Below are 26,464 nucleotides of genomic sequence, written 5' to 3' on the forward strand. Positions count from 1 at the left end.
AAAATATTAATAAAAAATTAAAGAATTAAAATGACAACCTAAAAAGACATTTTCAAAAGAAGACATTAAAATTAACAGCAAGTACATTAATTATGCTAAAGATCACTTATTACCATAGAAATGCAAATCAAAACCAAACTGAGATGTTGCCTCAAAGGGAAAGAATTGCTATCAACAAAAAGAATAAGAAGTAGCAGCATTGCCAATGATGTGGAGAAAAGGGATGTCTTTCACACTCCTCAGAGAATGCACATTAGAATAGATGTTAGGGAAATGTCTCCAAAATTAAAAATAGAACTACCATGGGATTTAGAAACCTTACTATGACAAATACATGCAAAGGAATTGAAATTATTAGTACATGAAGGTGACACATTCATTACTAGAATATTCTACATCATACTATAGTCATGGAAACACTATTCAAATAGCCAAGAAATAGAAACAATTTAAACTAATGTTCAAGAAAGAATGATTGAATAAAAATTAAAAACATGTGTTCCAAAAATGAATGAAATACAATTTAACCACAATAAAAATGAAGATCTGTCATTTGCAAAAACATGGGTGGAATTGGAGCTCATGGTGGTAAGTGATATGAGCCAGCTGCAGAAGACAAAACTACAGGGTCTCACTCATATTTTGAGTGAAAAGGTTGACCATAGAAGCTGACAGAATAGAGATGATAAGAGTCAGTGAAAGGTGGCATGAGATGGCATGCAGAATAAGGATATGCTGAACAATGAATGTTAAGTAACACTCACATAGGGTAAAATAATGTACTAAACTTTTGAAGGTTAGGTGACCATAGATAATGATATATGTTCTATATATTTGTCCAGAGTAGGGTGACCATAGATAATTACATATTTTATATATTTGTGCAGTGTAAAGTGACCCCAGATAATTGCATGCTCTATAATCTATATTATATTTATAGGCTTGTACAAAGTAGGGAGGCCATAGATAATAATACACTCTATGTTTTTAAAGCTACAGGAAAGGTTTTTGAAAGTTTTTAACATAGAGTAATGTGAGAAATCAGGTATGTTTCCCCTGGTCCAAACATCACATGATGTAAAGATAAATTTATAATGTTACATTGGAATCTATTAATGCTCACATTTATATGCATACATGAGACTAGCAATGAACTAAATGAGAATAAAGAAAGAAGAATAAATGAGAATAAAGAGAACAAAGGCATTTTAGAGTTCATACTCTTTTGATATTTGCTGTTTATCACTTCCATGCCAATTTATGCCTTGCAACTAAAAGTTAACTGGAAATGCTTCAAACATACAATTGAGTTCATTTTAAAGTATGTACTTTTAGTCTACAGACACCCTTTAAACATTGAGTCTATTCTTTTTAAAAATATAAAACCAGGGGCTGAAGAGATGGTCAGCATTTAAGAGCACTGGCATCTCTTCAGAGAAGCCAGATTTGATTTCCAGCACCCACATGGCAGCTCCCAGTCATTGTTAATGAGTGACATATGTTCTACTTCTACTGACAATGAACACATGTGTTAAATATAAATTCAGGCAAAAATACCTATAAATTGAATATTAGTTTTAAAAATAAAAATATAAAATTAAGCTTTCATTTTGAAAATTATAATATATTTTCAAAACATTTTACTACTTGAGAAAAATATTGAGTCCATGAAGGCATTGGCTTCTAGATGGAATTAATGTGAAATAGTTTCTGAATAGCTTTCTTACAAGAAAAGGAATATTCTACAGAAGCTAGCCCCATGAGTATCTCTCAGTCGATTTCAGTATATTATAGTCCCTGAACTATCAGTAGGCTGGGTGAGGGTATTATGATGGCTCTACATTAGTGATCTCAAATTACCTGCTGAGTTGATACTGCAAAGTCCCTCTCTCTAATACACACACACACACACACACACACACACACACACGAATCACATACTAAGAAAGATTTCAACATGGCTTTATATATTATTATGCACATTTTTGCTAAGAATATAATTATGAACATAATATTATTTGACTTTGTAAATTTAAAGAAATATGTAATATAATTATTTAAAACATTCTATTGAATGTTTCTATGGTTTATAATATCTGTGACTATAAATAATGAGATGAGTATAAATACACATAATTCAAACCTCTTCAAATTTCTCTCCATGATTTTACATATGGTAATAAATATTTTCCAACTCTAGCAAGTTCACATTAGAAAGAACCTTGTTGATTTACATGCTTCCCAGTAAGTACAGAATAGCTACTGGAGGAGAAAGGTAATAATCATCAATACTACCCGGCTACAAACCCTGTGACTTACAACAGCAAACTGCCTATTGATACAATAGTGAAAAAAACCTTATAGAAGTAACCACCTGATCTTTGATTGGATATAAGGACTACTCCATGAGATGGGAACCATACCTCACAATGCTAAAATGGTCATGAACCTGAGACCTGATAGCTCATGAGCACTAAAAAAAAAAAAAAAAAAAAAAAAACAAAAACAAACAAACAAAAAAAAAAACCCAAAAAACAAACAAACAAAAAAACCCTACTGCTATTCATCAAACTCCCGCTCTCAAATTCAGGGAACCATGTAGAAGAGAAGGCAGAAAAATTGCAAGATCCAGAGGTCATAGATGACTCCAATGGAAAACCATCATTCAGACACAACAGGACCAATACACCTGAGTTTATAGAGACTGTAACAGCACATATGAGACCTGTACATATTTAAACCAGACAACATACTCAACTAGAGATGAGGTAGTAGACATACAATCTCAATCCTAAGGAAGAAGCTATTTGCAATTGATACATGTTGGGTAAGGGAAAACCAGTTTTCTCCAATGAAGTATCACTGGGTAGGTCAACTATACACAAGGGCAAGCTAATAGCCAGGAGTAGTTGGCCAACTCAAAACAGACTCCATTTGGGGTGTGTGTGTGTGTGTGTGTGTATGTGTGTGTGGTTGTGTGTGTGTGTGTACATGGATTTTATTTTGCTAGTTTATTTATTTATTTTTTTTGTCTTATAGGATTTTTGGTTTTTTTAATTTTTGTTGTTAAAATGGGAAAGAAGAAGGGATAAAGAGAGAACATATAAACATGAAGTTGGGTAGGGAGGGAGGTTAGAAGGAGCTGGGAGGAGTTTAGAAAAGGGGAAATACATGATCAAAGATATTGTATGAAAAGATTTCCTCGAGTTTTTAAAAATCTCCAAGTTGTAATAAGTGCTTATTTTTAATCTTAATTACTTTTTACAACTTCATATGTCTTGTTTTATTTTTAATTAAGCAGAAATTGAACATATTTATCATGTACAGCATGTTCTGAATTATGGATGCATTTAGAATTATTAAACAGAATTAATTAAAGTATTTTTACTCTCTCTATATTTTGTGGTTAAATCATTTAAAATCCATTCTCTTAACAATGATCTGTAGGCTTCATGTTATACAATATACCTTTGAAAGTTATTTTTTATAATTGAAATATTGCATTCTTTCCCTGAGCAATCCTTCCTTAATACCTACTATAATATTTAATCCTCATTGTCAACTTGGTCTTTGTAGTCAGCACAGAAACATACCATGTGTGCCTATGAGGGGTTTCCTTAAAAGGTTTAACTGATCAGAGGAAAAAAACCCTGAATGTGGCCTGCACTATCTCATGAGCTCTGGTTCTGGCCTAGCAAACAGGAGAAAGCAAGCTGACTGCCAGCATCCAGCTCTTTCTGCTTGACTGAGGAGGCAATGTGACCAGTGCTGTCTGTCTTGGCTGCCATAATTTCTCCACCATCCTGGATTGTTCCTACAAACTGGCAGCCAACATATACACTGTTTTCTGTCAGCTGTTGTCAGATAGTTTGTCCCAGTAAGGAAATAAATAACTACGAGATTCCAGACTCTGCCCATACCAGTCCCTGGTGACTACCTTTCTACCCTCTGCTTCCCCAAGTTCAGCTTCTTCAGATTCCGTAGACAAGTGAGATCAAGCAACATGCTTGTCTCTATGCCTGGATGGCTTCTCATAAGTTGTCCTCTAGTCACCTTTGTTGTGCCCATGACAGAATTTCCTTCTTTTATAATGCTGAGTGATACTTCACTGTACATGGTTAAGTTTTTCAATATGGTATCTTATATTTTATGATTGATCATTTCTTCTAAGATATATATATATATATATATATATATATATATATATATATACTTATATATCTTATAAGTATTACTTATATATACTTATCTCACTCAAATTTAGTTATGGATGATTTATAGGTCTGTGCTGATTTACAATGTTTAGTTTCCATATCCATTATCATAAAAGTATTTTCCATTCATGAAGACTTGAGTAAATTTTGTAGAGACGTTTACAAAAATTCTACAAACTTGTTGTTAAATGTCTTCTAATATTAACTATTGTGTTGTATTTGTGAACAGGCTCATGTTAATACACATTCTATTTGGCCTTGATGGCGTAAATATGTGCTACTAAATTTTATTTTTATCAGGTTATTTTATCAACAATATGTATAACAATGCTTAGTTGTGAATTGTAACATGCTGCTGGTAAGAGGGCTGGGCAACAACAATGGGAAAGTTTCACACTCACAGAGTGTTCAGTACTTTTATTTACCTTTCTTAGCCACAATCCTTATCATGACATTTCCAACCTCACACATTCATCTGGAATGCATGAGATAAATTGGTGGTGCTCTGTCTATTATATCATTCTAGTTATCAGCATAAAAAGGTAAGCCTGAACCTTCCAGGAGCCTTGATTTCTATCTCACTTTTATGCAGGCATTTACAAAGTATCCAAAGATTCAGTTTTAATCTCATATTGAAACAAGCATCCAGAAAATGCTTTTGTTGAACCAAGAGTTTAACTAGACACAGGATAAAAGCTAGGCATATCTGTGCCTTCAATTTCTGGCTGTCTTCTTTATTTTGGCTCACCTCTACACTTAGGCATGCCAATCACACAAATGCATCTGCGTAGCTCATCACATTTGCTCCATGCCTGAAACCACAGAGATAAGTCACTGTGTTAAACCTGCATTGACCTTATATTCCAGAAAGAACACAATCTGGAAACACAGATATCTCACCACTACAGAGGACAATCTTAACATGAATAGATGGCTCCTCCCTTGAACAGACTTGACCTTCTTGAAGAAGCCAGAATCCCCTCCTTGAGGATGATAGCAGAAGGAATTTTTTAGACTACCTTCTGGAACCAAAACTGAGATAAGGATCATCCAGACCCACCCTGACAGGAGTGCTTACCTGAGTATACTTCTTGCCCCATGATCCAATTCTTCTGGTATTTAAACTTAAGGCTCATGTCAGTATCATTAGGTGGACTAGGAGGACACATGGCACTTTAATCTCTTCCTCCTCCCAACTGCATAAGGTTTCTCTCTGCTTTTCATCAGTATTCACTTCTTTAATTGGTGTGCTAGAGATGGGTAACTAAGCTGGCTTGTTGAGGCTGCATGAGTTCAGGCTTCAAATCCTTAAACTTCCAGTGAAAATGTGTTTCAGAAAAACAGAAACAAAATAGTATTACCTTATATGTCAGATACTGCTCACTACCAAACTCTCTAGCAATGACTACTGGGAAATATATTTTACACTTCAGTCCATTAGGAGAACTAAGTAAAAAAGTAATATGGCAGGGCAGACAACCTGATTTTTCCATTTTTCATTTCACCATTCATTTTAATTTTTTAATGTCTATTTAGTGTGTGTGTGTGTGTGTGTGTGTGTGTGTGTGTGTGTGTGTGCGTGCGCATGTCACAGTGCTTACATGGCAGTCAAAGTATAACTTGCTATTCTCTTCTTCCACCATATGGTCTCTAATGATCAAACTCTGGTCCCTCAGGCTTGGTGACAAATACCTGAACCAGCAAGCTATCCTGAGGTAGCTATCCTCAGTATTAATTTTATAATTAAGCATTTCTGTTTTGCATTATTCAATGTACTTTTGAATAATGCTGATTTACTGATTTTTACCTTAAGTTTCTATCATAATATTATTTGAACATTTCCTATTAATATTTATCCATTCTTTTGAACTAAGGACTCTATTACCTAATATATTTTGTAATTGAGAAATAGGTTTTTCATGCAATAAGCTTATCAACAAATTAGGTATGTAATGCTTGAGTAATGATTGTGTTTTGAAAGGAATTTTTAATTTCTACATTTGAAATGAAAATGTAATTACATTACTTCCCCCTTTCCATTTCTTTTTTCTCATTCCCCTTCTTGATTTCATTCAAATTTATGGCTTCAGAAACTTTTAATTGTTGTAATAAACACATATATATATAAATATATTCTAAATACATAAATTCAGACTCTTCAGTATATATAATGGTATTTATAGTCTACATAATTTTAAAAGAAATTTTAATTCAGTTTTCCATTACTCATCATTTACTAAGCTATGAACCAGACTGAAAATATTTATGTTGTTTTTAGTACCGCTAAGTTTTGTTCTCCTTATCTTCTATACCTTCAGCTTTTTTCCATTGTGTATCCTATGTATGCTCTTTTATCCCTTCGTGGTTTGAGATCAGTGCTTCCCATAATTAACTGTGGCAGCATATTTTTTATTATTATTACATGAGTAGAGACATTAAATTTGTATTCTATAGCATTGTCAGAAATGAAGAATGTGATTCTCTTGAGTCAATAAAAATTGCTTCTTTAATTTTGATACAAAAGCCAAAAGATTTGTTAATAGTAAAAGGTTGCCATTTAAATTAATGACACAAGTGCTGCATAGGAATGAGTTCCTGTCATCTAGATAATGGCTGTTCTGGAAATGGTAAAAGGCAGGGTACCTACTGAAAACAAGGTAAAATACATATGAAGAAGTTGGACAAAGGAGAGAAGTCCACAGAAAGACATTTCACTATGAGATCTAGGAACTTCTGTGGCATCATGTCTGCTCAGACTCCAAACTGGCCAACAAACTTTTGTTTTCATTATAACTGCTGTTTACTTCAAATTTATAGGACCTTGATTTTAAGAAAAGCAAGATGCTGTCTCCTAGGAAATAGCGTGTGTGCTAAGCCACAAGCCAGTCACAGAAGTTCACAGTCTAACTACAGAGTAGGCTATTTTCTGGCTCCATGACCTAAGAAAAGCTTTTCTACCTGGACGTCCTTTTCCTTAAATGTAGAAGAAAATCAACTGATCTCCTTAGCATTCTTCAGTTCCTTGAGTTATTAAGAGCTTTAAGTTTGTTAATCAATGCAGACACTTAAGAGAGCTGCTATCATGTGGTGAGCAGTGTATCTTGTAAACAGATTAAAAACAAACAAACAAAAAACAAACAACAAACAAGGTTTCAGTGTTCAGAACCTGTTAGATAACTGTCATGACATCTTCAATGTCCAGGTAATATTGGCATTCTGAGAAGCCTATCTTTCCTTCAAGATGTTGGCTGTCCCTTCTCTCCTCTTGTCCTATTTGAACATGGTTCTCCATTTTTCCGCTTACAATCTGCAGGCTAGTCGATGCTTTGCAAAAGAAATTCCTTTCCTGCTTAAGTTAAAATTCTTTTGCTTTTGATATAAGCACTCTGACTCATACTAAATATACTGTTGTTTCCTAATGTATTCTGCACACCATTTCAGAGATTCATATTTCAGTCTTTTAAGTTGCGTTGTAAACTGTATCAAAGGAAGAGCTGCTGTGAGTTCTGTTTCCTGTGGGGTTACCAGTACTGAATATAGTTACTGAGCCCAACTCGATAACTGAATGATGGAAATAAGCGTGGCTGGGATGGTGGAAGAATAGTAAACATGCCTATATTAAGGTACATACTTGTGCTGGTTATTCCCCAAAGAGCATGGCTGGAAAATGTTTTTAACTCCTCTCAGAAAGATAGGGAGAGGTTGAGTTGGGCAGAGGCTTGAGCAAGGATTCCTATTTTTAAAAGACCCTAGAAGTGTGTCAAAATGCCCACTGGCATACAAAAGAGCCTTGAAGTGCAAATGCAAATTAAATGTCACTTAAGCTTGCAATAGGAATTTGAATGTCCTTTGTGAATTGCAAGAGCTTCTCCAAACTCTGCAGTTCTGAGAGGACAGATTGCAGCCTTTCTCCACATATCAGGGGGAGTGGTGGTAGCAAGAACACACAGTTGTCTTTGGACACTGGAAAATCAGTTATTTTCACAAACACACAATAAGAAAATGCAATACATCCCCAAGGGATTTTTTTTTCTAGATTGCAGTTTAATTTCTGAAAATTTAGAAATAAATCTTACTACAATACCAAAAAGAGAAGTTGGAGTGACAGGTTTTTTCTTCGTGCCTTTCAGTTCTGCAATTCTAAAGAAATTGCTCTGAACAGACCAGCACATTTGAAAGATTTGCATTGACTCTGGGGTAAAGGGAAAGGCTTTCATTTTCCTCCAAGTCATTTAACCTTCAAAGGAACAACAACAAAGGCATGGAGTAAGAAAATTACTGAGATTTTGGCAAAAGAAAAAAAAAAGAATCTGACTATATTTCTGAAATAATTTATTCATTATAACTTCATCTGCAGTTTGCAAATAAAGCTGAATCCCATCCTTTCGTACTGAGCTATGAAACTAGCCCCAGTCATTAACGAAACGATCTTCCAGCTATGGTCACTCATCTCCTGTGTATCTTACCATATCTTTTTCCAATTTCTTCTCTGTTCTGTTTTTCTGCTGTTTTGTTCCATAGACAGGACCCTTTGAGGGACCAGCTGCTCACTTCACATTTTGGCACTTTTAATCTATTTTATTTCTTCAGAGTCTCACTTTTTTTATGATCTTCAGTTTACCTTTTACTTCTTTGTCTATTCTCTCACAGCTCTGACTTATTTAACCCTCTTTTCAACTTTACATTATTTTACTTACCATTTTAAAAAGACTCGGGACTGGGGATGGGGAGTTGGCTCAGCAGTTAAGAGTAACACTGTTTTTTAAAGCGGGTGTTGGTGGCGCACGCCTTTAATCCCAGCACTCCAGTGGCAGAGCCAGGAGGATCTTTGTGAGTTCCAGGCCAGCCTGGTCTCCAAAGCAAGTTCCAGGAAAGGCACAAAACTACACAGAGAAACCCTGTCTCGAAAAACCAAAAAAAAAAAAAAAAAAGAGTAAACACTGTTTTTTGAAGAGAACCCGAGTTTGGATCCCAACACCCATGGAGGCTATTTCCCAACCACTAATAACTCCAAATCCAATGGATCTAACACCCTTTTCTGTATTCATGAGCACTGCACCTCGAGGCACATTACAATATATAGACACATATATACCCATATAATTAAAAAATAAAATGTATCATAAAAGATCAGCTTTATTTAATTAAGCTGTTTAGTCAAATAATCAGCTACAATACTTACTAAAATTCCACAAAACCATATAAATATTATAAACATAGCCCTGGTCTTATTGCATCTGATTCTTGAATGGTCTAAAAACATCAACAAAACCCACAAACCCCAAAAGAGTCAAGCTTACTGGACTAACATGGTGATTTTGTTCCTGTTCCTAATACTCTCCATTTAGAAATTCTGAAGTAAGAAGCATGCTTTTTAGATATCCAGCATAAATAAGTTAGTAAAAATTTAACACTGCTTAATGTTACATTGTGTTACAGGTAAAAGTGAATTCTATGCATGGATTATATATTTTTGTGAAATATTCCTTTATACTGTGTGAATATATGTACTGTGGTTTAAAAAAAAAAAGCTAACTGGCCTATTGCTAGATAGAATAAAGTTAGGAATAAAAACAAGATTAAGAGGACACTTGGATGAATAAAGGAGGAGTCTTAGGATTGCAAGGTGATACAGAGAAAAGGAGATGAACTTGCCCTACTGAGGAGAGGTACCAAGCCAGGTGGCAGAGCATAGATAAGAAATATGGGTTAAGGTGCTTTCTTTTTTCCATTGTACATTTTTGGCTTCTTTGTCAAAAATTATATGTTCATAGGTGTGTGGGTTAATGTCCGGGTCTTCAATTCGATTCCATTGGTCCACATGTCAGTTTTTATGCCAGTACCAAGCTGTTTTTGTTACTGTAGCTCTATAGTAGAGCTTGAGGTTGGGGATCGTGATGCCTCCAGAGGTTGTTTTATTGTACAGGATTCTTTTGGCTATCCTGCCTGTACTGAATCCACCAGGTTTAAATGAATCCCCAGGGGAGTCTTGGCCCTGGAGGAGATGGGAATGGAGGGGAGGATCTGGGGGGGAGGTGGGGGTGGGATGGGAGGGGGGAGGACAGGGGAACCCATGGCTGATATGTAAAATTAAAACACAAATATAATAAAAAAAGAAATATGGGTTAATGTAAAAATGTAAGAGTTAGCTAGTAACCAGCCTGAGCTATTGGCCGAGCATTATAATTAATAATAATCTCTGAATGGTTATTTGGGAGCAGCTGCTGGGACACAGAGAAACTCTGCCTACAAATGTTTATTAAGGTTTTGGAATCATTGTCAAGTCCAAAATGATGAGACAAAGTACTCATCACTGCACTTTTTGAGTGTATCAACATAAAGCTCATCCACATTTCCCCCCTACCATGAGGAGCTAATTAGTCTTTCCCCTCATATTTCAGTCTTTTTGCAAAACTCTTGTAATTTTTAGGAACTAAAGTTTTGTTCTCATTAACATTCCAGTATTATATATTATTTCAAGCATGTTCTGCATTCATTATGTACCAAAGACCATATAATACAGATGTACACATGGAGTAATGAGAGTGTGTGCGTGAGAGAGAGAGAGAGAGAGAGAGAGAGAGAGATCGAGCAAGTGCTGATATAGAAATATAAGGGTAGATTTTAAAATTTTTCTCAGACTTTTTTTTTTGGGGGGCGGGGGCTTTTCGAGACAGGGTTTCTCTGTGTAGCTTTGTGCCTTTCCCAGAACTTACTTGGTAGCCCAGGCTGGCCTTGAACTCACAGAGATCCGCCTGGCTCTGCCTCCTGAGTGCTGGGATTAAAGGTGTGTGCCACCACTGCCCATCTCAGACATTTTTTATAAGCTTTCGATGAAAAAATTATCACTTATATCCAGTTAACACTAAATGATGATGATAACTTTGTACCAATATACAAATGTTATGTGCATTTGGTTACAGATATAAGGCTTCTAATGACCCGAGAGTTAATTTCTAATGCAGAGTTCCTTCAGTAAATGTGGGTAACTCATTCGGGTCAATCTAATCATTTTCCAACCTTCTTCTACAGATATGCTTCAGTCCTAACTCGTCCACGCAATAATTCAAAAGGACATGAATAACAAATCCATAGTCCTGATAAAAATACAGTAAAATTACCTCTTTTTTCTGACTTGGACATTTCAAGCTTCCAAATATGTGTGACATTCTGTCATCATGGTCCATTTCATCTCACATAATGACCTACACCTTCAACATATACAATCCCTCTTATTATATTTTTCTTGACAAATAATATCTGCAGGAAAATATACTCAATAAGAGAGAGAGAGAGAGAGAGAGAGAGAGAGAGAGAGAGAGAGAGAGAGAGAGAGAACACTGGTATGTGACTTTACACTACTGTTTGTCCACCAAGAATGGCAGGTATAAGGGATAATAGCACTGCACATGTCTGTCTGCTTTGTGTCAGCAATACATATGCATTTAAGACAGGGCCTTAAAATGTGTTATGTAATTTAATTGTCGTAAATGTTAGAACTAGAAAATTGATACCCACTAAACACCAATGGGAATCTTCTAGCCCATAAATAAACATTACTCACATTCCTTCAGGGTTTCCTAACTCTGGAGGTTGCCTGCTTTGCCCCCCAGCATGTGTTCTTTGCTTTTTCAAGTTCTTCTAAATGAACATTTTGTTTTCTGGCCTATATGTCTGTTTACAGATTCTTTCATTAAGAATAACAAATAGGGGACTGGACCTGCCTGTACTGAGTCCACCAGATTTAAATGAATCCCCAGGGGAGTCTTGGCCCTGGAGGAGATGGGAATGGAGGGGAGGGGCTGGGGGGAAGGTGGGGACCAGGACCGGGGCGGAGAGGGGAGGACAGGGGAACCCATGGCTGAAATGTAAAATTAAAACAAAAATATAATAAATAGAAAAGGAGAAAAAAAAACAAAAAAAAAACAGTTTAAAAAAAAAAAGAAGAACAAATAATGAGACCGGAGGGTTATGACCTTCCTGGTTTTCTTAGGGAAGGAGGATGCCAGCCCGTACTTTCACTGATACTTTAAAAGTGTAATATTTTTACTTTCTTGCAAAGAATGTTAGGAGAAGTGGCAAGTCGTGTCACAACAATGGGCCAATTTTTCAAGATTCATTAATCTATGTATGCAGCAAGCTATAGAATTTTAAGTACAGAAATATATGTGTGTAAACTTAAAGAATCAACAAATCTAAAGTATAATTGATATATTTCTTACTCGAGAAGTAAAAAATAAATTAAATTTAAAACCTGGAATTCGAACCATTAACTACCTTGAATTGGTAAGTATCAAATGAATGAATAGTTACAGAATGTTTCTCAATGTCAGTGGGCAATAGGCTATTAAGGAGCATGATAAAATCTTCTACCTAGTTCCCAGTATGGTCCATCATATAAAATGCTGATCCCTTTTATGGATCATTTCTAGAAATACGGTACAAAAAAAGCAAAGAAGAAAACAAAACAAAACAAAAAGTAGGCAGTTCTGCCCAATTTCCCCATGTTTCCAGGCATAAAAATAACTGTTTCTGATTTCAGCCTAAATATCTCCTTGCCTGATACAATCACGTTATCAAAAAATTTGTAAAGTTAACTAAAGTTTTGTCATTCAAAATACTCTATCACCATGAAAACTTGATCATTTAATCAAAAGCAGTAGATTACTTATAAAAAGAATTTGGTCTATGTTTATTAGGAAGACATGTTATTTTAGCATAAATATCTCATATGCATATGTTTCATTCATTACCATTTGTGTTGATAGTTTAACTATTTAATCAAAACCATGTTCATTTAAAAGTGGCTACATTGTACTTTGAAGAAGCTTACAACTTCTAAAGGCTGTTTTTAAGTTCAATTAGATATTTCTTGAACACATTTAATATTTCCAAAGTCTTAGAGGGTCTTATATTCAGGGAGGAAAAAAAATCACAGAAAATATATTACACCTGATTTTCATTATCACTTAAGAGCTAGAAGATTTCAAGAAACACAAACATCATTGAAATAATCCTAAAATCAATTTCCATATTAATCATCTTTATCAAAACCTTATGAATAGAATTTTAAATATAAATTTTAGATTATCATATGTAAGAACAGGAAACTTTTCCCTGGTAGATTTTATATTATAGGTATAATATTTGTAGACAGGGACTTTTTTCATAAATTTTCTTTATATATACACATTAAATATTTTATATAATATTAGGATGTTCTAGAATTCAAATTAAGAACATTGATGGTAGAATTTGATTACCAAATCAAGATTATATTTTACATGGTGAGGGTTCAATGTACTCCTAATTTTTTAGCATTTTTCTTAACCAAATTATTTTTAAGATACATCTTGTTTTCCTCAAAAAGGCAAAGAGCACAAAGGAAGATATGTTTCATGTTTCTGCATATGGATAATACCTTCATAATTTTGTTACATTTCAGCAGATTAAATATTTATTAGGAATGTCTGTTTTGATGTCATGGTGGATGCCTTTTCATTTTACATATGCTGTTGACATCATTCTTTAGTTTCAGTTGAAAATTGTATTTCCTATTCTTTTATTAATAGAGTTTTAAATAATACAGGTTTCAAGACCATGTATGTAATTTCATTTCTGCCTGTTCTGTATTTTGAATAGTTGACATCTCCTTAACAACACTGTGCATAAATGCTTGATTGTCACAATAATGCTGTGTAACAACTCATCAGAGAAGTCCCTGTGCATCTATGATTCAGACAGGTAAATGATTTCAGCCAGACTCAGCCTGGCTGCATCCAGCAATGTGGATCTCCAAAACACCTCCCACATCAATACATGCTGGAATCTCTTGCAGAAGTCAGAAGTGGAGAAGAGCCATCAGATCACTCAAGTATGCACTTCATACATGTCAAAGAAAGACATATAGACTTTGGCCCTGGGAAGCATGCTCCATCCCTCACATGAGTGTGGCAAAAAGGAAGATTTATGTTCTGAAGAGACAGTGAAGGCTGTTGGTCAACAACTATTTTACCACACATTCTATAATGCTGGCATCAGTGGCTTTCACACATGAAAGACTTAAGGAATGATTATATAAAATTTTATTTAGATGATAAAGATTTTATTTCAAAAAGTTTCATATGTGATATGACTAATCATTGGACTTAGGAAAGTGTTACATTAAAACTAGTTTGGTATTTCATTTTTATTTCCCCAAATTTATAAGAATTAAAAAACCTAATCAATATTCTCAATTACAATGTAATGCCACCCCACTAACAAAGCCTTTCCTGATAAAAAATAATTGCATTTGTAATTTAATTTACTAGTAAGACTCAATAAACCTTCATTTGGAGTCTGTCTGGTTTGTGAGAATGGAATGCTTCCAGATAACATTTGCAAGCTAAAAATGCAGAGTAATTACTGTAATTTCTGGGTGATATCTAGGTATGAGTGGACTCTAGCACTACTATGTGGTCAATAGGGGTACTCTGGGCTGTTTATGATAATACCTACTTGTGGTGGTATTGTGTTCCCCAAAATATTGTGCAGGCTAATAAATTTATCTGGAGTCAGAGAACAGACAGCTACTAGATTCAGAGCCAAAAATGGTGGCTAGAAAATGGGTCAGAGCAAGCCATAGCGGAAGCTGGGCAGTGGTGGTACACGCCTTTAATCCCCGGGGGTGACGGCAGAAAGAGAAAGATATATAAGGCATGAAGACCAGAAACTAGAAGCATTTGGCTGATTAAGCATTTGGCTGGTTAAGCCTTTAGGCTTTGGAGCAGCATAGTTCATCTGAGACCCATCTGGATGAGAACTCAGAAGCTTCCAGTCTGAGGAAACAAGACCAGCTGAGGAACTGGTGAGGTGAGGAAGCTGTGGCTTGTTCTGTCACTCTGATCTTCCAGTATACATCCCAATAACTGGCCTCAGGGTTGATTTTATTTAATAAGACCAGTTAAGATTCCTGCTACACCTAATGATACTAAATATTTGCCTCTGCCAGGGGTGTTCATGTAATTAGACTCACATTAACAGTAATTACTAATAATGAATAATGAATCATTCTAGGAAAAGATCAGAATATAAGGTTCATTAATTGGCAATTGTATGAATAAGGGGGAAAATCAGTGACTTAACAAAGATGTGAGTACTGAAAGTGGAGCAGATGTAATCACATGTCTAGGGCCCCAAAGTACCAGACAGAGTTTATATGTCCAAAACACTAAGAGCTTTACCTAAGTTCCCTTGACCACAACACCTTGATGTGACTACCTTTATTTTTTTGTTTGTTTGGTTGGTTTTTGTTTTTGTTTTTTTTTTTTTTTTTGAGCTGAGGGATCATTGAACCCCAGGCCTTGAGCTTGCTAGGCAAGCAATCTACCACTGAGCTAAATCCCCAACCCTAGCTTTGGTTTTAACAGCCATAATAAAATATGACTTTTATACATCCCAACTGTTGATATTCTTAAAACATTATGATCATGTTCAATAAAAACTGTTCGTATTAAGATTTCTGGTCTTTAATATATGAAGAAGTCATATTTACTATGTACCATCTATTTTTATATAATCAAGTTTCCATTAATTTTGGAAATATGATGGTACTGTTTCCATGTTACCAAGTGATCTTCATAACATTGCTGTAGTTTTTAAATAAAAATTATTTACAGCTGGGCAGTGGTGGCATATGCCTTTAATCCAAGTACTTGGGAGGCAGAGGCAGGTAGATTTCTATGAGTTTGAGGCCAGCCTCATCTATAGAGCAAATTCCAGTTGGCCAAAGCTACACAGAGAAATACTGTCTCAAAAATAAATAAATAAATAAATAAATAAATAAATAAATAAATAAGCAAACAGCCCAAACAACAACAACAACAACAAGCAAAACAAACAAAAAAACCAGACAATTCACTAAAATTACAGTGGTGAGAATCAAACCTCAGGCATTGTTGCATACATTCTAGATAAATGATGTACCTCTAGGTTTTACCACTAGCCTTTTTGTCATCAGGGCAGTCTCCCTATGTAATTGGGTTGATGTCCATCTCAGGTTTTTCTGGCCTTTGGCTCCAAGCTGCTGGGGTTCCCCATATGCACTGTCTAGCTTGGAGATAGGAATGCTTTCTAAATTGGATGAAAACTAATTCATTCTACTGAGAAACAAAAGTCAAGCTAATGCTATTTCTAAAGAAAGTGTATGGTCCCAAATCATTACATTTTTAGAGAATACTACATCACTATATATTTAGCAATCAAACACTGAGCATGGTGATTCCTATATGAATTTCTTCCATTTCTAACCACTTTGCTAAAACACAAGAACAACTAGGAGTAAACACACACACAAACACACACACACACACACACACACACACACACACACACAAAAAAAAAAAAAAAAAAAAAAAACCCTGAAGGAATAAATATACAAGTATGTATAGTTTACCTTATGAGGCTAAAATCCATATATAATGAAAATTCAATACACAGAAAGTGGCCTTCATTGCATATGGTTCATTTTTAGTTTCTTCCATAATGAAATCCTTAGTCAACATAAATGATGAACTTTCTGTGAGTTATTCATTCAATGTAAGTTAAACAATGAATTGATAATTTTCTTGAAGTGTTCATAAGACAAATACATATCTTAAATACTCCAATACAACTAGGCTCAACCGGTTACTTGTGGAAAACCCAGCCTCCCCTGATATTTCTTTCATTTGCACATATCATATATGTGAAAACACTAATAGACAAAAGAGTACCTAGGAAAGAGCAGTAAGTTTTAATCAAAGACCAGGCACTGAGTCACCTGCTGTTTTATTCTGACAACATAATATTTAATAGTTCTGATTCTTTTTTATCCATGAGGAAGAAAAAGTATGATTAATTCCTCTTTCATCATTATTTAAGCTCCCAATACTGTATTGCATGCACAAGTGTTTATAAATTCTAATATGCAAATGTAAAATTAATTTTAATTATGGCCACAACTTTAAAACTTCACTGATTTTGCAGAAGTCTTCAATACAAAAAGTTAGAATAAGATGTAATTAGCTTGCAACATTTGAATGTAGTAACATAATTCAATGTAATCAATCCCTACAATGAAACAAATATACCAGAAGAAAATCAAGTATGTGTAAAATCATTAAGCATATTATATTGAATTATCAATCTGTATAAATATAATAAATTGCCACAAAATTAAAGCAGCATACTTTTGTCCTCATGATTTCTGTGGTCATTGTTCTGAATCTGGATCTTTGGGAGCCTTAGCTGGGAAGTTGTGATTCAAGAATCTCAGTTACACTTGACATCCACTTGTTGGTAGCAGTTTGAAGGGTTGACTGGCACTTGAGAATTTCTTTCAATATGCCTCACTTATCTGGCTGTTAGCAGGGAGCCTTCTTGCCAGGTGGGCCTTTCTATAGACTTCTTAAGTGTTGCCCTAACATGCCTATATCTGTTTTCAATGGCACTGAAGTATTTCAAAAAATAAAAGTGCAGTCATGTTGTTGAGACTTTAGCTGAACAAGGAGAACAACAAAAACACCAAACTGCATTGGGAGAAGTCAATGGGGATTCAATCATATACAAGCAGCTAAAGGCAACTAAGTATAGCCAGGAGCAGGAAAGGTATACCTCCATAGGGAAGATCAGACAAACTGGCTGTCTCATACCCAATGGTTAATCCTGAAACTATGCATACAAGTAATATATACTCAAGAGGTTTTACTTGGAAACCTATGTTTATACAAATATATATAGGTATGTATGACATTTGATTTAAAAATGAGGTCATGAATTTAAAGGGTAAATGGGAGTATTGAGATAGAGGAAATGGAAGGAAGGAATGATGGAATTAAAATACAATCTCAAAAAAAAAAAACCCCAAAACAAAAACAAAAACAAAAAAACCCCGAGTAACTAGGAGGTGGTGACACATGCCTATATTCCCAGTACTCTGTGGGCAGAGGCAGGTGGATCTCTGTGAGATCAAGGCCAGCCTGCTCTATAATGTAAGTTCCAAGACAGACAGGGGCTGTCACACAGAGAAACCCTGTCTTGAAAAAAACAGTGATGATGATGATGATGATGATGATGATGATGATGATACTACTACTACTACAAATAAATAATAATAATAAATAAAAGACTAAGGGGTTTGCAATGGCTCTGTGATCTACTTTCAGAAACCATAACTCCTACTTCTTACCTCTTCTACTCACTATCAGAAATTCACAAAATCTAGCTCACAGTTAAGGGTCAGCAATTTAAGATCTACTCACTAAAGGGAAGAACATCAAGATTCCACATATTTTATATAAAATCCATCAGTTCTAATATTACAATTGAATAATAGTATGGGTTTTATTGATGCCAAAGAAATTTATTTTTATTAACATTAGTTTCTGCAAAAGGGATTGTCTAAAATTATTTATGATATAGACTCTAAATAATGCCCATATCACCCCCCAAGGACATGAAAGTTTTGGGGTGGAGAGTGAGAAATGTTTGTTTCTTTAACCACTGTGTACACAGCATGTAAACAAGTACACATAAGCCCATCTCTGGATTCAGAAACGACAGATTGATGACTAGTAAATTAATATCTAACACTCATTTGGGGAATAATTAAAGTAAAGTACAACACACGTGTAAAGGAACCTATTTTGTTTCATTTTACTAAAACAAACAGAATCAGGATTAATTTTTCTTACTATAATATACATATATCACACTGTTGCTCAGTTATAGCTTTTAAATATACAGATAAATGAATAAACAAATTAAAAGGCAATTACCTGATTAATTTAAGAAGTAATGCTTCAGCACATTTACAGGTAAACATTCCATGAATTGAGGCATATTTATACACAATCAAAATATTATCAGAAGTGTTAGTGTGATCAATGGTTTTCATATGCATTCTAATAAAAGATTACCTAAGTCAATTTGGACAGTTATAAGACATCCAGGAAAGTAAGTAGCCTACTGGGATGACTTTCTTTGTTGCTGTTTTTACACTAAGAAAGATCAAGCAATTGTATATTCAGTGATAGGCCAGATGCTTAAGTAAGTGCCATGAGCTAAGTGGGACACATTTCTGAATCATTCCTGTGATGTGTACCCTGTCATAGCATACTGTCATGATAAGGAGAGTAGTGGCATGGGAGAAACATGTTTAAGCTGATTTCCAAAACCTTTTTTATGTTGGTGTATAACTGCTTTATATTAATCTTTCTTAAAATTAATTTTCTTTTAGTTATCAGAGCACATCCTCCCTTGGGAGCAATATCTAAGCATGATGTTTATTTTGTAACAATCTTTAGAAACTGTCTTCTGCGCCAATACATTCAAGACTACTTCCTACTTTCTCTTCTATCAGGTTCATAGTAACTGGATTTATGTTGACCTCTTTGATCCACTTGGACTTAAGTTTTGTGCACAGTGACAGATATGGATCTATTTGAAGCCTTCTACATGTTGACATTCAGTTATGCCAGCAACATTTGTTGAAGATGCTTTCTTTTTTTCCATTGCATATTTTTGGCTTCTTTGTCAAAAATTATATGATCATAGGTGTGCGGGTTAATGTCAGGGTCTTCAAGTGGTCCACATGTCAGTTTTTATGCGAGTACCAAGCTCTTTTTCTTATGGTAGCTCTATATTAGAGCTTGAGGTCGGGGATTGTGATGCCTCCAAAGGTTGTTTTATTGTACAGGATTCTTTTGGCTCTCCTGGGTTTTTTTGTTTTTCCATATGAAGTTGAGTATTATTCTTTCGAGGTCTGTGAAGAATTGTGTTAGTAATTTGATGGGGATTGCATTGAATCTGTAGATTGCTTTTGGTAAGATCGCCATTTTTACTATGTTAATCCTGCCTATTCATGAGCATGGGAGATCTTTCCACTTTCTGACATCTTCTTCAATTTCTTTTTACAGGGACTTAAAGTTCTTGTCATATAGGTCCTTCATATGCTTAATTAGAGTAACCCTAAGGTATTTTATATCATTTGTGGCTATTGTAAAGTGTGATGTATCCCTGATTTCCTTCTCAGCCTGTTTGTCTATTGTATATAGGAGGGCTACTGATTTTTTTTTTTTTTTAGTTGATCTTTCTCCTGCTATGTTGCTGAAGGTGTTTATAAGCTGTATCAATTCCTTGGTTGAATTTTTGGGGTCACTCATGTATACTATCATGTCATCTGCAAATAGGGAAATCTTCACTTCTTCCTTCCCATTTTGTATCCCCTTAATCTCCTTATGTTGTCTTATTGCTCTAACTAGAACTTCAAGTACTATATTGAATAAGTATGTGGAGAGGGGACAGCCTTGCCTTGTTCCTGATTTTAGTGGTATTGCTTTGAGTTTCTTTCCATTTAATTTGATGTTGGCTGTTGGCTTGCTGTAGATAGCCTTTATTATATTTAGGTACGTTCCCTGTATTCCTGATTGCTCCAGGACCTTTATCATGAAGGGGTGTTGGATTGTGTCAAATGACTTTTCTGCATCTAGTGAGATGATCACATGGTTTTTTCCTTTGATTTTGTTCATATGGTGTATTACATTGACAGACTTTTGTATGTTGAACCACCCTTGCATCCCTGGGATGAAGCCTACTTGATCATGGTGGATAATTGTTTTGATGTGTTCTTGGAGTCTGTTTGCCAGTATTTTATTGAGTATTTTTGCATCAGTGTTCATGAGGGAGATTGGTCTGTAGTTCTCTTTCTTTGTTGCATTTGTTTGGTTTAGGAATCAGGGAAATTGTAGCCTCATAGAAGGAGTTTGGTAATATTCCATCTGCTTCTATTGTGTGGAACAATTTTAAGAGTATTGGGAGATCACTTTCTAAATATAACACCAGTAGCACAGACACTGAGAGAAACAATCAATCAATGGGACATCTTGAAACTGAGAAGCTTTTGTAGAACAAAGGACATGATCAACAAGACAAAGCAACAGCCTACAGAATGGGAAAAGGTCTTCACCAACCCCACATCTGACAGAGGGATGATATCCAGAATATATAAAGAACTCAAGAAATTAAACATCAAAATGCCCAAAAGTCCAATTAAGAAGTGGGCTATAGAACTAAACAGAGATTCTTCAACAGAGGAAGTTCAAATGGCTGAAAGACATTTAAGGAATTGCTCAACATCCCTAATTATCAGGGAAATGCAAATCAAAATGACTCTGAGACACCACCTTATACCTGTCAGAATGACTAAGTTCAAAAACACAGAAGACAGCTTATGCTGGAGAGGATGTGGAGCAAGGGGAATTCTCCTCCACTGCTGGTGGGAATGCAAGCTTGTATAGCCATGTTGGAAATTAGTATGGCGCTTCCTTAGCAAATTGGGAATCCATCTCCCCCAAGACCCAGCTGTAGCACTCTTGGGCATATACCCAAAGAATGCTCAATCATACCACAAGGGCATTTGCTCAGCTATGTTCATATCAGCATTGTTTGTAACAGCCAGAACGTGGAAACAACCTAGATGCCCTTCAACTGAAGAATGGATAAAGAAAATATGGTACATATACACAATGGAGTACTACTCAGCAGAGAAAAACAATGACATCATGAGGTTTGCAGGCAAATGTATAGATCTAGTAAAAATCATCCTATGAAGGATGAACATGGTCTGTACTCACTCATAGGAGTATACTAGATGTAAAAGAAAGATGTCTAGACTGCTACACAACTCCAGAGAGGCTACCTAGAAAACAGGACCCTAGGAAAGACACAGGGATTGCCCAGTGACAGAGAAATGGATGAGATCTACATGAGCAACCTGGATGACAGTGGGAGTAATGAAGGGCAAGGTTCCAGGGAAAGAGAGCTTAGGGGAGCAGGAGATCCCAGCTGGATCAAGAACAAAAAGGGAGAACAAGGGAAAAGAGACCATGATAAATGAAGACCACATGAGAACAGGAAGAAGCAAAGTGCTAGAGAGGTCCCCAGAAATCCACAATAGTCATGAGAAACCCTGATCTGACCTAGTCTGGTGAACAGATGGCCAAATACCATAACAGTCGTGCTGGAACTCTCATCCAATAACTGATGGAAGTGGATGCAAAGATCCTTGGTCAGGCCCCAGGTGGAGCTCCAGGAGTCCAATTGTTGAGAAAGAGGAGGGACTGTAAGAGTGTGAATTGTTGAGACCAAGATTGGTAAAGCACAGGGACAAATAGCCAAACTAATGGAAGCACATAAATTATGAACCAAAGGTTTTGGAGCCCACAGCTGGAGCAGGCCCTCTGGATAAGTGAGACAATTGAATAGCTTGAACTGTTTGGGAGGCACCCAGGCAGTGGGACCCGGACCTGTCCTTAGTGCATGAGCTGGCTGTTTGGAACCTTGGGCTTACACAGGGACACTTTGCTCAGCCTGGAAGGAGGGGACCTGCCTGTACTGAATCCACCAGGTTTAAATGAATCCCCAGGGGAGTCTTGCCCCTGGAGGAGATGGGAATGGAGGGGAGAAACTGGGGGGAAGGTGAGGGTAGGGGCGGGAGTGGGGAGGACAGGGTAATCCATGGCTGATATGTAAAATTAAAACATAAATATAATAAATTAAAAAAAATGAAACTGTCTTCTGAATGTCTAATACTGGTCTCAATATATACACTATTGGCAAGTGGTATTTGAAGTTATAGTGAATTAGATTAGGGGATTTGGGTTCCAACCTTCCTAATCCTCTGACCCTTTAATACAGTTCTTCATGTTGTGGTGGCCCTCCAACCATAACATTATCTTGTTGCTACTTCATAGGTCTAATTTCACTACTGTTATGTAATGTAAATATCTGAATTTCAGGACATCTGATATGCAACCTGCAAAGGCATCACAACCCACAGGTGGACAACCATTGAGGTAGGGTTTCAGAACCAACTCTAGCTTTTTGTGTGTTTTTTTTTTTTTTTTCTATACAGATAATAATATCAACAACCTAATATGGTACAATATGTAGATAAGAACACTTTTAGGAGAAGCAAATTACTATAAAGCAATATAGTGTTCTTTCTCTTGTGGAGTCTATGTTTGGACACAAGTGTCCTCACAACCTCTCAACTCTCAATTTGGCCAAGTTTAGTATGGGCAAATACTGCAATTATGTTATGTTCTCAGTCTGCTCTCAGATACAATTTTCCCAAAAATAATTAATATGTTTGACATTATGTAATAGGATTCAATTCTTATGAAAAGTCAGATGATGTTCTCAAATTTTATTTATTTTTAAAGGTACTGCTATTTTCCTTTCATTTTGATGTTCTGACCTATAGCCTCTTAATAATATATTCTGACAAGTGAAGAAGCCTCATTTTATTCATGAATTTTGTTTTTAATTTGAGTTATGGTGTTAGAAAATATCTAAAATGTTCTTAAGCAAATTAAATAAAAAACTGCTAAGGAAAATACAAATTATTGTGGTCATATTAATTTGTTTTAGCTAGATTTCAGAAACAAAATATTTTATACATGTATTATAAGGTTCTATGTCCATCACAGATATAAGTAATCTTGAAGGTATAGGAAAACACGGGGTATGGTAATGGGGTAAGGATCATGTGACCAATCACCTACTATCTAATATTTATTTTTGTCATTATAATAGCAGAAATAATAATATACTTGAGAAGAATTGTTATGAGGTTCCACTGAAAAGATTCAAAGTACCATTGAAGACTAGACACAAATAAACCTCAGAGAGAACTATTAGAGGGAAATACGAACTACCTAATGTGCACACTAACAACTGACTTCATTACTCTAAGAGAGTTATGTTTGATAGTATATAGTACAAACTCTAGGGACTTACCAAGCACATGAAAGTTTATTCTGCATTCCATGAATCCAAGTGCAGGGAGCGCAGAGCAGCAATGATGGTGTTCTAGTTTGATTTTCTGTTGCCGAAATAAACACCAAGAACAAATGTAACTTGGATAGACAGAGTTTATTTGGGTTATGCTTCTAGGTTACAATCCATCACTGAAGGAAGTCATGGCAAGAACCATGGAGGAGTGATGCTGGCTGGCACACTCTCAGATAGCTTTCTTATACAGCTCAGGCCTACCTAGCTAGTGCCATGCAGCCATTTAGGATTTAGATCACTTCACTGTTCAGCTATGATACCTAAGACACACCACAAAGCCAGGAACAAGAAAATTTAGCAAATTTACCATGATTTATTCATATTTTAAAATTATCATTATATCCAATCATGAAGAATAAAATGTCATGGAGATACTTGAAAACTATTATCTTCCCCTCATATCTATCTAAATTTATATGGCTTCCTTTTGAGGCAAAATATCAAGAACCAGCTATGGTTACTATGGCAACTACATTAAAAATAAAATAGTGGGATGTTTTCAAGTGATAAGTACATTTAAAATGCAAACACCCACTCACTGAAGAATCAAATAAAATTTGAAGCTTCAACTTAATGTTGCAAGAGGTATGTCACAAGTTCATCAACTATAAACAGTAGATGTTATTATAATTTATTACACAAAGCATTTCATTAAATGATGGATTATAAATAGGCATTAAAATAAACTCATAAAAATGTTAGTACACATTTTTACTGCAAATGTACAGAAAACACTATTTACAACTATGTGAAAGCAATTATCATAAATTTCAAGTTATGTCAACAGACCATAAAAAATACTCAGAGGCTCACAGGCACACACTTAAATTGTATTTCTTTTCCATCTTAATGTTTCTCTAGGGGATAATTTTGAGTGTGTTTACCACGGACAAGAAGGTCCTAATGGTTAAAAGAAGTATTGCTTCTGATGCCTCTGATTCTGTGTTTCTCATTTCACTTTGTGGTATTACCATCTTACTAGATATATAAGCCAACGGTGTGAAGACTAGACTGAGTCAGTTATGAGTTTCTTATATCAAATTGTGGTCATTTCCATCACTGCTGTCTATTTCTATATCTCTAATGAAAGCAAATGATGGATCTATCCTAGAGTGATATGCCATCTTGGTCAATGATGTTTCTGCTTCTAGTCTTCCCATTGTATACTCAAAGTAGTCTGAGCAATCTACATTACTCCAAATTAATCCCCACTCCTTGTTGCTTACAATTCTCTCATGGCTCCCTCTGCATTAAAATACAATCCATCCAGGTGGTGGTGGCGCACGCCTTTAATCCCAGCACTCTGGAGGCAGAGCCAGGCGGATCTCTGTGAATTCGAGGCCAGTCTTGGCTACCAAGTGAGTTCCAGGAAAGGCGCAAAGCTACACAGAGAAACCCTGTCTCGAAAAACCAAAAGAAAAGAAAAGAAAAGAAAAATAAATAAATAAATAAAATACAATCCATTTTTTTTTTCTTAGTCTGTAAAGTCCTGTACCAGGTAACATCAACTGTTTTTATTCATTTTCTCTAGCCAGTATATGACAAGATTCACCTCCTCCTGCCAATGAGCATCCAAGTTAGCTCTGCACACAGACCTCTGTCCTGTGCTCCTTTCTAAACATAAAGTTCTCTTCCCCTTTAAGAGTCTCCTTACTATTATTTTCAATACTCTCCCATTAAAATTTCTTAGAAAGGCCTTATATGTCCATCATTAAGAAAGCAACTTACTGTCTTCAGACTATATTACCTATCTTGTTCTGCTTCTAAAATAATGCTTATTGCTATTTGCAATAATCTGGGGTGTTGCATTTAAGCATTTGCTTTGTTGTGCTCATTAACACAATTCTTTTTAAAGGAGTGGTCTTGTTTGCTTCTTTTACCAGCTTCCACCAATGTTAGCTCAGGGTCTGGCATTCAGGAACAACCTCTATAACATTTTTTTTTAATCCAAAGCTGCACTTTAACACATTATTTTTTTTGCCAAAAAATAAACACAGGAATAACAGATTTTATGAGGAATTGCAAGAGTTATGTTAAATAAAAGGCCATAGAAAATCATATTCATTTCAGAAATTCAAGTAATTTAAAGGAGGTTCAAATCACACTTGTCTCATAGAGGCAGAAACTATGTTTTAACATCTTCCTGAACAAATTGTAAGTACTGACTTAAAATGTAGCCCACTGACTCTGAACTGACAACTGAGGAACCAGCATGGGACAGAATTAGGCTCTCTAAATGTGGGTGATAGTTGTGTGGCTTGGGCAGTTTGTGGCAATGGAACCAGGACTTATCCCTAGTGCATGAACTGGTTTTTGGAGCCCATTCCCTATGAGAGGGATACCTTGCTCAGCCTTAATGGAGGGGAGAGGGGCTT

This window comes from Onychomys torridus, chromosome 11 (genome assembly GCF_903995425.1).
Source record: "Onychomys torridus chromosome 11, mOncTor1.1, whole genome shotgun sequence".
Lineage (NCBI taxonomy): Eukaryota > Metazoa > Chordata > Mammalia > Rodentia > Cricetidae > Onychomys > Onychomys torridus.